This window comes from Oncorhynchus gorbuscha, linkage group LG23 (assembly GCF_021184085.1).
Source record: "Oncorhynchus gorbuscha isolate QuinsamMale2020 ecotype Even-year linkage group LG23, OgorEven_v1.0, whole genome shotgun sequence".
In the NCBI taxonomy this organism is placed as follows: Eukaryota; Metazoa; Chordata; class Actinopteri; order Salmoniformes; family Salmonidae; genus Oncorhynchus; species Oncorhynchus gorbuscha.
In genome coordinates this window covers 69,905,628-69,920,144 of record NC_060195.1, presented here as the reverse complement: position 1 = coordinate 69,920,144, position 14,517 = coordinate 69,905,628, and the positions used below count along the sequence as shown (strand labels likewise).

The following is a 14,517-nucleotide window of genomic DNA, read 5'->3' as shown; positions in this document are numbered from 1 at the left end:
AGGTTATAGGCTACATGTCAACCACCAAGTCAGAACAGTAGGCAAAATTAAGATGTGAAACTAGATAAAATTATTAGGGTGAGGCACATGGGCTACTAACATCTTACTACACAACATACACTTAGTATTACTTTCTTAGCTACAGAATACACATCTCCCTGGCATATTACATAATTTATGCAGCAGCATACAAGACATTTTTGGACTCACCTTGTTGTGCTGTGCTCACTTGAACAGGAAGGTGGCGCGGCAGTAATTTCTGGGCATATTTTGTCAACAAATTATGTCATTCTCTGGATTTGGGGTGCTTTCAAGACAACTGGGAACTCAAAAAAGAAAAAAAAGGAATCATGATGACGTCAGTGATCTTCAGGTCGTAGCTGTAGAAAGAGGCCCGAGTTCCCAATTTACAATTCCGAGTTGGATGAGAGTTCAAAACGTATTTTCTCAGTCATAGCTTGTTTTTCCCCCCGAGTTCCCAGTTCTTTTGAACTCACACAAGTCAGATTTTGCAGTACCGAGTTAAGTTGATTTGAGCGTGGCACAAATCAAGATTTATTGACAGCATGGCCAATGTTGAATGTTTACAGTTTTAAACTAGGAAAAGAGACCCTTAATCTTAGACTTGAGACCACACAGCCACTCCACTGAATAGCAGGCTAATGATGGCTTTGCAATGCTTGCAGTTTGCCACTGATTCCTTCCAAGCCACTCATTGTTGAATTTGCGATTTGTTGTGTGATGTTTATGTCCAATGACCACCGATACATTTTATCTATCATTTCTCATTATTTCTCTTCATATGACAAAGATTAAAAAGGATTTGCCAGTAGACTGTCAACTTGATTCATGATGATGACTGCTTGCTCAGATGTTGAAAGTATGATGTTGACATGATCAGTCCAATCAAAGCGACTGTAGAAACATGATTTGAAGTTATTCTATCTGTGGACAATGACCCTAAGCCTTCTTGGATGGGCACTTCTAATGTAACTCTATGGCAGCACCCAAGGGGCTTGAATTTTCCATTTCTACCCTAAGACTGGGCAGTGACGTATTGTCCCCATGAATGACAGAACACTGAGCCGATCACGGCGCACAGCTCCCTATTTCTGCGGGCTTGCCCCACCTCCACAGAAGGCTAAAGACCTGCATTTTGGAGCTGCCTTACTCAAGAAAACAAAACAAAAAGTCCATGTTTGTATGCAGCTTTATTAATAACTCAATATGTTTTTTTTTTGTTTGCAAACAGATAATTTATTTCACTGTTTTATCGCTAAAACTATGGGGCTCAAAACAGGTGGTTCACCTGCCCTGATTGATGTCATGGCACCCCAATGGTGGCACCAGCTTCCCTCTGATGCTAGGACAGCAGAGTACCTGCCCATCTGCCCGAAGAGGTCTGAAATCATACGTCTTTAAAGAGTATCCCCCCAAAAATAATACTACTACTACTACTACTACTACTACTACTACTACTACTACTACTACTACTACTATAATAATAATAATAAGTGACACTGGCTAATTGAAGAAAAATGTATTTACTGTGATATGTGGTTGTCTCACCTGGCTATCTTAAGATGAATGTATTTAATGTGCTGGTGACGTCACAGGGTCAGAGAGAACTCCTGACTGTAGTCATACAAAAACACTCCAGGCACTCAGCCCATAAGAACCATTCATACTGTCAGATCTAATACGAAGAGCTGAATACAACCATAAGAACCATTCATACTGTCAGATCTAATATGAAGAACTGAATACTAAAGAGAATAAGAGGTTGACCAGTACATATTCATGTAACTTTATTTTTCATTGGCAGATCAATAAAGTTTGCTTCATTGCAGTTATCCAAAAACATTCATGATCAGTAACTAAAATAACTCATCTAGTTTGAAAGACAATTAATAAACACATGGATTCATTTCATAAACTGTGTATCATTAAATAAAGTTGTGAAATAATCCCCCCAAACTAGTGGTGAAAAGTTATCATCACACCATCTCTATCTGATACATGTTAGGGGTGGAAGGTAGCCTCATGGTTGGAGCGTTGGGCCAGTAACCAAAAGGTGGAACAAACTCCCTCACGACGCCAGGACAGCGGAGTCAATCACCACCTTCCGGAGACACCTGAAACCCCACCTCTTTAAGGAATACCTAGGATAGGATAAAGTAATCCTTCTCACCCCCCCCCCTTAAAAGATTTAGATGCACTATTGTAAAGTGGCTGCTCCACTGGATGTCATAAGGTGAACGCACCAATTTGTAAGTCGCTCTGGATAAGAGCGTCAGCTAAATTACTTAAATGTAATGTAATGTAAATGTCCCCGAGCTGACAAGGTAAAACTCTGTTGTTCTGCCTCTGAAAAAGGCAGTTAACCCACTGTTCCTAGTCCATCATTGGAAATAAGAATTTGTTCTTAACAGACTTGCCTAGTTAAATAAAGGTTCAAAAAATGTTTGTTTTTTAAGAAGTGTCTACTAGCTCATTCCCACAGAATACTGCAGAGGGAGAACCTGGTCTCAGAGCAAAACGTATTATGTATTACAAAAACATCCGTGACACTCCATTTAGTATGTTAGGTTACATTACAATACCAATATAAACTGAACTAAAATATAAAGTAAACATGTAAAGTGTTGGTTTCATGAGCAGAAATAAAACATTCCAGCAATGTTCCATGTGCAGAAAAAGCTAACTTCTCTCAAATGTTGTACACAACTTTGTTTACATCCCTGTTCGTGAGCATTTCAGCCTTTGTCAAGATAATCCATCCACCTGACAGGTGTGGCATATCAAGATGCTGATAAAACAGCATTATCATTACACAAGTGCACCTTGTGCTAGGGACAATAAAAGGTCACACAACACAATGTCACATATATCTCAAGTTCAGGGAATGTGCAATTGTCATGATGACTGCAGGAGAGAATTCAATATGTATATCTCTACCATAAGCCACCTCTAACGTCCTTTTAGAGAATTTGGCAGTACATCCAACCGGCCTCACAACTGCAGATCACATGTAACCACGGCAGCCCAGGACCTCTTCACCTGCAGGATTGTCTGGGAGGGGTCTGAGTATTATTTCTGTCTGTAATCAAGACCTTTTGTGGGTTAAAACTCATGCCGATTGAATGGGCCTGGCTCCCAAGTGGGCCGATGCCCTCCCAAGTCCCACCCATGGCGGAGCCCCTGCCCAGTCATGTGAAATCCATAGATTATGGCCTCTTATTTAAAATGACTGATTTCCTTATACGAACTATAAATCTTTGAAATTGTTGTGTTTAAATTGTTCAGTATAATACGACTTCTAGGATGTATCGTATGTTACGAATTACAATTCTTACGTTATTTTACGCATTGCTATTCATACAATATGTTACGAACTTGTAATATGTATGATATGCTAACATACTAAGTAATAGCTAAAAAGTAGTAAGTAGTTGCAAAGTTGCATGCTAAGCTAACATGCTAAGTAATAGCTAAAAAGTAGTAAGTAGTTGCAAAGTTGCTGATTAGCTAAAATGCTACAGTCCTCCTTGATGAGATTCTAAACACAGCAGCCTTTGGCTAGAAGTTTGTGTTACACTGCCCACCCTTCCACAGAGCAGGAGTAAGACTTCTCTCCTGTGTGATTACATTGGTGTGTTAAGTTGCTATGGTGAGAGAAACTCGCCCAAAAGTCAGAGCAGACGTAAGCAGGCTTCTCTCATGCGTGTGTTCTCTGATGAACTATTAGCTCAGTTACTGTTTTGAAGCATTTTACACACACAGAGCAGGAGTATGGCTTCTCTCCTTTATGTATATGTTGGTGTGTGTTTAAGGTATCCAGTCAAGAGAAACTCACCCCACAGTCAGAACAGGAGTAAGGCTTTTCTCCTGTACGTGTTCTCCGATGAACCTTTAGCTTAGTTGATGTTGTGAAGCATTTACACAGTCAGAGCAGGAATAAGGCTTCTCTCCTGTGTGTGTTCTCTGGTGAACTGTAAGCTTATTTGATGTTTTAAAACTTTTTCCACAGTCAGAGCAGGAGTAAGGCTTCTCTCCTGTGTCTGTTCTCTGATGAACTGTTAGCACAGTTGATGTTTTGAAGCATTTTCCACAGTCAGAGCAGGAGTATGGCTTCTCCCCTGTATGTATACGTTCATGTGATTTTAAGCTGGAAAGTTGCGAGAAACTAGTTCCACAGTCAAAGCAGACGTAAGGCGTCTCTCCTGTGTGTGTTCTCTGGTGAACTTTTAGCTCATTTGATGTTTTAAAACATTTTCCACAGTCAGAGCAGGAATAAGGCTTCTCTCCTGTGTGTGTTCTCTGATGAACTTTTAGCTCATTTGATGTTTTAAAACATTTTCCACAGTCAGAGCAGGAATAAGGCTTCGCTCCTGTGTGTATACGTTGGTGTGTTTTTAAGGTGCCCAGCTGAGAGAAACTCGCCCCACAGTCAGAGCAGAAGAAAGGCTTCTCTCCTGTATGTATACGTTCATGTGATTGCAAATGGGAAAGTTGAGAGAAGCTAGTTCCACAGTTAGAGCAGACGTAAGGCTTCTCTCCTGTGTGTGTTCTCTGGTGAACTTTTAGCTCATTTGATGTTTTAAAACGTTTTCCACAGTCAGAGCAGGAGTACGGCTTCTCCCCTGTGTGTGTTCTCTGATGAACTTTTAGATGAGTTGATGTTGTGAAGTATTTTCCACAGTCAGAGCAGATGTAAGGCTTCTCTCCTGTATGTATACGTTCATGCGTTTTTAAGATGGAAAATTTAGAGAAACTAGTTCCACACTCAGAGCAGTAATACGGCTTGTCTCCTGTGTGTGTTCTCTGGTGAACTTTTAGCTCAGTTGATGTTTTGAAGCATTTTCCGCAGTCAAAGCAGAAGTAAGGCTTCTGACCAGTGTGTATAAGTTGGTGTGTTTTTAAGGTGCCCAGATGAGAGAAACTCGCCCCACAGTCAGAGCAGAAGAAAGGCTTCTCTCCTGTGTGAGTCTTCTGATGAACCTTTAGCTCATTTGATGTTTTAAAACGTTTTCCACAGTCAGAGCAGTAATAAGGCTTCTCTCCTGTGTGTGTTCTCTGATGAACTTTTAGATGAGTTGATGACGTGAAGCATTTTCCACAGTCAGAGCAGACGTAAGGCTTCTCTCCTGTGTGTGTTCTCTGGTGAACTTTTAGCTCATATAATGTTTTAAAACATTTCCCACAGTCAGAACAGGAGTATGGCTTCTCCCCTGTATGTATACGTTCATGTGATTTTAAGTGGGAAAGCTGAGAGAAACGAGTTCCACAGTCAGGGCAGAAGAAAGGCTTCTCGCCTGTGTGTGTTCTCTGGTGAACTTTTAGCACCGTTGATGTTTTGAAGCATTTTCCACAGTCAGAGCAGGAGTAAGGCTTCTCTCCTGTGTGTATTTTTAGGTGTATTCTTAGCTTTGATAGAAATGGGAAAATCTCTTCACAATGTGGGCAGTGATGAGACCTCTTAGCTCTCTGATCTTCCTGCTGTTGCTCTCTGGAAGTGGAGAATGTCTCAACATGGTATCCTGTGTGAACAACAGAAAAAACAGTCAGTTGGTGTGATATACATGTTAATCAAATGTATTTTATGAAACACTTTTTACATCAGTAGTTGTCACAAAGTGCTTAACCTGTCTGGTTCAAATCCCATAATTAAAATTATTTTACACCATTTTAAAGATAAACTTCTTGTAAATCCAGCCACAGTGTTCGATTTCAAATAGGCTTTACGGCGAAAGCACACCAAACGATAATGTTAGGTCAGCACCTAGTCACAGAAAACCATACTGTCATTTTCCAGCCAAGGAGAGGTCTCATAAAAGTCATAAATAGCGATTAAAATAATCACTAACCTTTGATGATCTTCATCAGATGGCACTCACAGGACTTTATGTTACACAATAAATGTGTGTTTTGTTCGATAAAGTTAATCTTTATGTCCAAAAACCTCATTTGAAATTGGTGTGTTGTGTTCAGAAATGCATTGTCTCAAACAAACATCCGATGAAAGTAAAGAGAGCCACATCAAAAAACAGAAATACTCATCATAAACATTGATAAAAGATACAAGTGTTACACATACAAATACAGATAAACTTCTCCTTAACCTCTTGAACCTCTGGGGGCAGTATTTCATTTTTGGATGAAAAATGTTCCCGTTTTAAACAAGATATTTTGTCTTGAAAAGATGCTCGACTATGCATATAATTGACAGCTTTGGAAAGAAAACACTCTGACATTTCCAAAACTGCAAAGATATTGTCTATGAGTGCCACAGAACTAATGTAACAGGCCAAACCAAGATGAAATTTCATACAGGAAGTGAGAGATTTTTGAGGCGCTGTGTTCCAATGTCTCCTTATATGGCTGTGAATGCGCAAGGAGAGTGCCTATACTCTCTGTCATTTCCCCAAGGTGTTTGCAGCATTGTGACATATTTGTAGGCATATCATTGGAAAATTGACTACATTTACCAGGTGTCCGCTCGGTGTCCTCCGTCGAAACTATTGCGTAATCTCCAGGTGCGCGCATTTTTCCAATTTGAACAGAGGAGAAACCAAACTGCCACGAGTGACTTATCGAATAGATATGTGAAAAATACCTCGAGGATTGACAACAAACAACGTTTGCCATGTTTCTGTCGATATTATGGAGTTAATTTGGAAAAAAGTTTGCGTTGTAAATGACTGAATTTTCGGGGGTTTTTCTCAGCCAAACGTGATGAACAAAACGGAGCGATTTCTCCTACACAAATAATATTTTTGGAAAAACGGAACATTTGTTATCGAACTGAGAGTCTCCTCATCGAAAACATCCGAAGTTCTTCAAAGGTAAATGATTTTATTTGAATGCTTTTCTTGTTTTTGTGAAAATGTTGCCTGCTGAATGCTTGGCTTAATGCTATGCTAGCTATCAATACTCTTACACAAATGCTTGTGTAGCTAGGGTTGAAAAGCATTTTTTGAAAATCTGAGATGACAGTGTTGTTAACAAAAGGCTAAGCTTGTGAGCTAATATATTTATTTAATTTAATTTGCGATTTTCATGAATAGTTAACGTTGCGTTATGGTAACACAATAAGCACTCTCGAAAAGTAAAAAAAACACAATAAAAGATAGTAGAAACATGTCAAACGATGTTTAAAATCAATCTTCAGGTTGTTTTTGTCATAAATAATCAATAATATTTCAACCGGACAAAAGCTTCGTCAAAGGAAAAAGGTAAACAAGAAATGCGCGCTCCAGATCACGTGCCTGGCTCATGGATGGAAATGTCCACTGTCATCTCATTGAAAGCGGTGTATCTCCCTCATTTTTCACAGTAAAAGCCTGAAACAATGCCTAAAGACTGGTCACATGTTGAGGAAGCCATAGAGATCTGAAACAATGCCTAAAGACTGGTCACATGTTGAGGAAGACAGATTTCCACTGGGTCCTAAGTCTTTGTATGGTGGATAGGCTTTCAATGGAATAATAATAATACTTCCTGGTTGGATTTTCCTTGGGTTTTCTGCCATATCAGTTCTGTTATGTTCAGTTCTGTTATACTCACAGACATTATTTTAACAGTTTTGGAAACTTCAGAGTGCTTTCTATACAAATCTACTAATTATATGCATATCCTAGCTTATGGGCCTGCGTAGCAAGCAGATTAATTTGGGCACGCTGTTCATCCAAAATTCTAAATGCTGCCCCCTACCCAGTGAAGTTAACAGAAATCCAGCCTAAAATACCCAAAGAGCAAGAAATGCAGATGTAGAAGCACAGTGGCCACAAAAAAACTCCCTAGAAAGCAGGAACCTAGGAAGAAACCTAGAGAGGAACCAGGCTCAGAGTGGTGACCAGTCCTTTTCTGGCCATACCGAGTGACAGGTAATAATAATAATAATAATATATGCCATTTAGCAGACGCTTTTATCCAAAGCGACTTACAGTCATGTGTGCATACATTCTACGTATGGGTGGTCCCGGGGATCGAACCCACTGGTTAGAGCAACCAAAAGGTTGCAAGATCGAATCCCTGAGCTGACAAGGTAAAAATCTGCCGTTCTGCCCCTGAACAAGGCAGTTAACCCACTGTTCCTAGGCTGTCATTGAAAATAATAATTGGTTCCCTAACTGACTTGCCTAGTTAACCTGTTTGGGTGCATGTCCAAACGCTAGTGGGACAACTACGACAACATCTGGTGAAATTTCAGAGCGCGAAATTCAAAATACAAAAAACATAATATTAAACATTCATGAAAATACAAGTGTCTGACATAATTTAAAAGCTTCTTGTTAATCCAACTGCGTTGTCAGATTTCAAAAAGGCTTTACGGAGAAAGCATACCATGCTATTATCTGAGGACAGCTCCCCACGTCAAAATACTTTTTCAACCAGCACAGGCGTCACAAAGACAGCAATTAAATAAATCACTTACCTTTGAAGATCTTCCTCTGATTGAAATCCCAAGGGTCCCAGCTACACAATGAATGGTTGCTTTGTTCGATAAAGTCTTTCATTATATCCCAAAACTGTCAGTTTAGTTGGCGCGCTTGATTCAGTAATTCACTCGTTCAACATGCACACAAACAAATCCAAAAAGTTACCGGTAAAGTTGGTCCAAACAAGTCAAATGATGTTGCTAATTAATCCTCAGGTATTCTAATATCTAAATAAACAATCATATTTAATACGGAGAATAGTGTGTTCAATAGCGAAGACGAATAATGAAGAGCGCATTCTCGTTGATGCGCGCAACATGGCTACTTTTCTAATGGGGGACACTTTGGAAAAACTACAAATACTTGTTCATTTTTCAAAACACAAGCCTGAAACCCTTTCTAAAGACTGTTGACATCTAGTGGAAGCAAAAGGAACTGCAGTCTGGGTCCTATCTATTTGTATATCCCATAGGCAAGCATTGAAAAAAACTGTGACCTCAAATAAAGAATATTCTGGATGGATTTTCCTCTAGGTTTTCGCCTGTCATATCAGTTCTGTTATACCCACAGACATTATTTTAATGGTTTTAGAAACTTCAGAGTGTTTTCTATCCAATGCCATCAAGTATATGCATATCCTGGCTTTTGGGCAGTTTACTTTGGGCACGTCAGTCATCCGAAATTCCGGACAATAACCAGTATGTAAAAGGTTAAATAAAGGTTCAATTTTTATTTATTAATGAATTAATACACTAACAATAGTGGTGAAATAAATTAATGCATTCTAAAGTTACAAATGTCCATGTTTTTGAAAGAAACAAATGACCCAGATACTCAACTAGTCTTAAAAAAGGGCCGTTTTATTGCTTCTTTTAATCAGCACCACAGTTTTCAGCTGTGCTAACATAATTGCAAAAGGGTTTTGTAATGATCAATTAGCCCTTTAAAATGATAAACTTGGATTAGCTAACACAACACAACTCATTTCATATCATCCTCCACTCACTATCACAAGGGTTAGAAACTATACATACTCACTTCATAGAACTTTAAAACACTGGCAGTTTGTCTACTTCACTTCTTTAGTCTACTCTCTGAACACTCCAGATAGCCCAGTGAATAAAACAAATGCTGACAATACTGGTGTCATCCATACAAGTCTCAGTAGCATGAAATAACATCTAACATAACACTGCATTCAAAAAGTAAATAGACCCCTTGATTTTTTTACACGTCTTGTTACATTACAGACTTATTCTAAAATTGATGAAATCGTTTTTCCCCCTTCACATCAATCTACAAACAATACCCCATAATGGCATCACAATACCCCAAAATGACATACCCCATAATGACATCACAATACCCCCATAATGACATCACAATACCCCAAAATGATAAGGGCAAAAACAGGTTTTTAGAAATAACTGAAATATTACAGTTATGTAAGTATTCAGGCCCTTTATACAATAGTTAGCTGAAGCACCTCTGGCAGCAATTACAGCCTTGAGTCTTGTTGGATATGAAGCTACAAGCTTGGCACACTTGTATTTGGGGAGTTTCTCCCATTCTTCTCTGCAGAAGCTCTCAAGCTCTGTCAGGTTGGATGGGGATCGTCTCTGTAAAGCTATTTTCAGGTCTCTCCAGAGATGTTTGATCGGGTTCAAGTCCGGGCTCTGGCTGGGCCACTCAATGACATTCAGAGACTTGTACCGAAGCCACTCCCACGTTGTCTTGGCTGTGTGCTTCGGGTCGTTGTCCTGTTGGAAGGTGAATCTTCACCCCAGTCTGACGTCCCGAGTGCTCTCAAGTTGGTTTTCATAAAGGATCTCTCTATACTTTGCTACGTTCATCTGTCCCTTGATCCTGACTAATCACCCAGTCCCTGCCGCTGAAAAACATCCCCACAGCATTCTGCTGCCACCACCATGCTTCACCGTAGGGTTGGTGCCAGGTTTGCTCCAGACATGACGCTTGGCATTCAGGCCAAAGAGTTCAATCTTGGTTTCATCAGACCAGAGAATCTTGTTTCTCATGGTCAGAGTCATTTAGGTGCCTTTTGGCAAATTCCAAGTGGACAGTCATGTGCCTTTTACGGAGGAGTGGCTTCCGTCTGGGCACTCTACCATAAAGGCATGATTAGCGGAGTCCTGCAGAGATGGTTGTCCTTCTGGAAGATTCTCTCATCTCCATAGAGGAACTCTGGAGCTCTGACAGAGAAGAACCATCGGGTTCTTGGCCACCTCCCTGACCAAAGCTCTAGGAAGAGTCTTGGTGGTTCCAAACTTCTTCCATTGAAGAATAATGGAGGCCTCTGTGTTTTTGGGGACCTTTAATTCTGCAGAAATGTTTTGGTACCTGTCTCCAGATCTGTGCCGACACAATCCTGTCATGGAGCTCTACGGACAAATCCTTCCACCTCATGACTTGGTTTTAACTCTGACATGCAGTGTCAAATGTGGGACCTGACATAGACAGGTGTGTGCCTGTCCAAATCATGTCCAATCAATTGAATTTACCACAGGTGGACTCCAATCAAGTTGTAGAAACATCTCAAGGATCATCTCATAGCAAAAGGTCTGAAAACTTATGTAAATAAGCTTCTTTTTTTATTTTATTACATTTGCAAGAATTTCTAAAAACCTGTTTTGGCTTTGTCATTATGGGGTATTGTGATGTCATTATGGGGTATTGTGATGTCATTATGGGATATGGTGATGTCATTATGGGATATTGTGTGTAGATTGACGAGGAAACACATTTTTAGAAGAAGGCTGTAACGTACTAAATTGGGAGAAATGGGAGTGGTCTGACAGTGCCCTCGGAAAGTATTCAGACCCCTTGACTTTTTCCTCATTGTTATGTTACAGCCTAATTCTATAATTAAATAAAAATATATCCTCAGCAATCTACACACAATACCCCATAATGACAAAGTGAAAACAGGTTTAGACATTTTTGCAAATGTATAAAAACAAAAAAACTGAAAAACAAGAGACTCAAAATTGAGTTCAGATGCTTCCTGTTTCCAATGATCATCCTTGAGATGTTTCTACAACTTGATTTATACAAAATATTAAATATCCACTACTGTTCAAATGTCTGGGGTCACGTAGAAATGTCCTTGTTTTGAAAGAAAAGCACATTGTTTGTCCATTAAAATAACATCAAACTGATCAGAAATACAGTGAAGACATTGTTATTGTTGTAAATGACTATTGTAGCTGGAAACTGGCAGATATTTTATGGAATATCTATCTACTTTTGCAATTATGTTAGTACAGCTGAAAACTGTGGTGCTCAGTAAAGAAGCAATACAACTGGCCTTTGCAACTCTGCCTGGAAGGCCAGCATCCCGGAGTCTCCTCTTCGCTGTTGACGTTGAGACTGGTGTTAAGTGACCCCAAAATTTTGAAATGAACTCAGGTTCATCCTGTTTCCATTGATCATCATTGAGATGTTTCTACAACTTGATCTATAAAATATTAAATATATATGTATCAGATATAAATCATCAGGATGTGGTAGTCTACTGGTTATGTTCAACACTTCTCCAATCGTTGTTGAGATCTGATATTCTCGAGACGAAGGTCTATATCATATTTCTCAAATCCTTTTCAGGCTAAATTCCAGCCGACCATGGAGAGAACAGTAATGCCGAACTACACCGAAAACAATACATAAATGCAACATGTAAAGTGTTGGTCCCATGTTTCATGAGCTGAAATAAGAAAATCTCTGAAATTTTCCAACACACACAAAAAGCTTATTTATCTCAAATTGTGTGCACAAATATGTTTACATCCCTGTTATTGAGCCTTTCCCTTTTACCAAGATAATCCATCCACCTGACAGGTGTGGCATATCAAGAAGCTGATAAAACAGCATAATCACTACACAGTTGCACCTTGTGCTGGGAACAATTAAAGGACACTTTAAAAGGTACAGTTTTTTCCCCAGAGAATTGAATGTTCATTTCTCTACCATAAGCTGCCTCCAACGTCGTATTAGAGTATTTGTCAGTACGTCCAACCAGCCTCACAATCATAGACCACGTGTAACAACGTCAGCCCAGGACCTGAGGTGGGTCTGCCTGCCAAGTGGGTGGGCCTATGCCTTCCAAGGCCCACCCATGGCTGCACCCCTGCCCAGTCATCTGAACTCTACAGTTTAGGGCCTAATTCATTTCCAATGACTGATGCCCTTATATATATATATATTAGTACATTTAACCTTTATTTAACTAGGAAAATCAGTTAAGAACAATTCTTACTAACAATGACGGCCTTCCGGGGGTAACAGTGGGTTAACTGCCTTGATCAGGGGCAGAACGACAGATTTTTACCTTGTCAGCTCAGGGATTCGATCCAGCAACCTTTCGGTTACTGGCCCAATGCTCTAACCACGAGGCTACCTGCCACCCCTTAAATGAACTATAACTCAGTAATATCGTTGAATTTGTTGCATGTTGCGTTTATATTTATGTACACTATTTTCATTCAAGAAGCTGGTGAAGAGCTACAAAAGGAAGTAAATAGCCCCAATGGACTGAAAGATGATGGAATTTCATCAAACTTATGAGCTCCCGAGTGGCACAGCGGTCTAAGGCACTGCATCTCAGTGCTAGAGGCGTCACTACAGACACCCTGGTTAGATTCCAGGCTGTATCACAGCGGTCTAAGGCACTGCATCTCAGTGCTAGAGGCGTCACTACAGACACCCTGGTTAGATTCCAGGCTGTATAAGGCACTGCATCTCAGTGCAGACACCCTGGGTCCAGGCTCACAAGGCACTGCATCTCAGTGCTAGAGGCGTCACTACAGACACCCTGGTTAGATTCCAGGCTGTATCACAGCAGGCCGTGATTGGGAGTCCCATAGGGCGGTGCACAATTGGCCAAGTGTCATCCGGGTTTGGCCGGTGTAGGCCGTCATTGTAAATAATAATTGGTTCTTAAATGACTTGCCTAGTTAAATAAAGTTAAATAATAATAATAATAATAGTTAGGCTCTTTATGAGCATTAGCTGCTACTTCACTCAATCCCGTTTTTAAAAGTCTCCCTGTGTGACATTCCTTGAGACCAACCAGAAATGTATCCTTGGCCAAATATGCCCAGATTTTCATAAAAACAGCCAAACATGTTCTCTCGTTTCTGCGTCACCAAATGTTGTGTGAGGCAAAAGAGTAGGCTAGGTGAGCATCAATCGCTAGTTCGGTGCAGCAGACTGCAGGGGTGTAGTGCTGCAAGTGATGAGCCGCCACAATGGTGTTTGTTTAGTAAAGTTAGATCAATGTCTTGGACGATCACCTAATGATTAATTAGTAGTCCACATCACCAAATATTATAGCATAACATTACTGTTACAACAAAAACAACACCTCATATCTTAGGAGATTTTAGGATGGTTTGCTGAAATGTCCCAAACTCAACAGCGCCATGAGGCAGAATGTGTTTTGATGAAAACAAAATACAGGAAGTCTATATAATTTAACACCATCTGCTCTAATTTTCTAACCAAACTGTAATTCAAGAAGATTTAAATGCATATTCCCATGAAATTGATTGAGATCAAACGATTGGCATGCAGACGCAGCTTGGTCATTTCACTGGTAAAACGTAAAGAATTATAATTCAATATTGACATTGATGATGCCATGGCCTATTTTGAAATGAGGTATGCCTAACTTGGTGATTGAGGGTATTAAACATGTTCAATGTTCTTGAGACAATGTGTGGGCAAAGGCAGGCGATACAAGTTTAAATGGTTTTGGCTTCGCTGTGAAGTCTTGAGTTGTTCAGGGATGTGTGATGTCAGAATTACAGAATTCAACCTAGCAATAGACTGGTCATAACTTATGGAGGTCTAATATATGAAGATAATTTATAGATAGAACCAGCTCTTACCATGACTAACAGTTGTCCTAATGTTCTCCTCCTCTTCTTCATCTTTAATGTTGACATTCAGCTCCAGTGTTTGACTGCTGTCTTCTAGCTTCACTGATGCCATCTCTGGATCCTGCAGAGCAAACTGGGCTCCACTGTCACAATCAGGACCCAGTGACTGTAGGTTTGGA

At 40.0% G+C, this 14,517-nt stretch overlaps 1 pseudogene; it reads right to left on the bottom strand.

The window, feature by feature from the left end:
- Positions 1 to 2,351: 2,351 nt before the first annotated feature.
- On the bottom strand, positions 2,352 to 14,488 carry LOC124011049 (annotated as a pseudogene).
- Between the last annotated feature and the right edge of the window lie 29 nt (positions 14,489 to 14,517).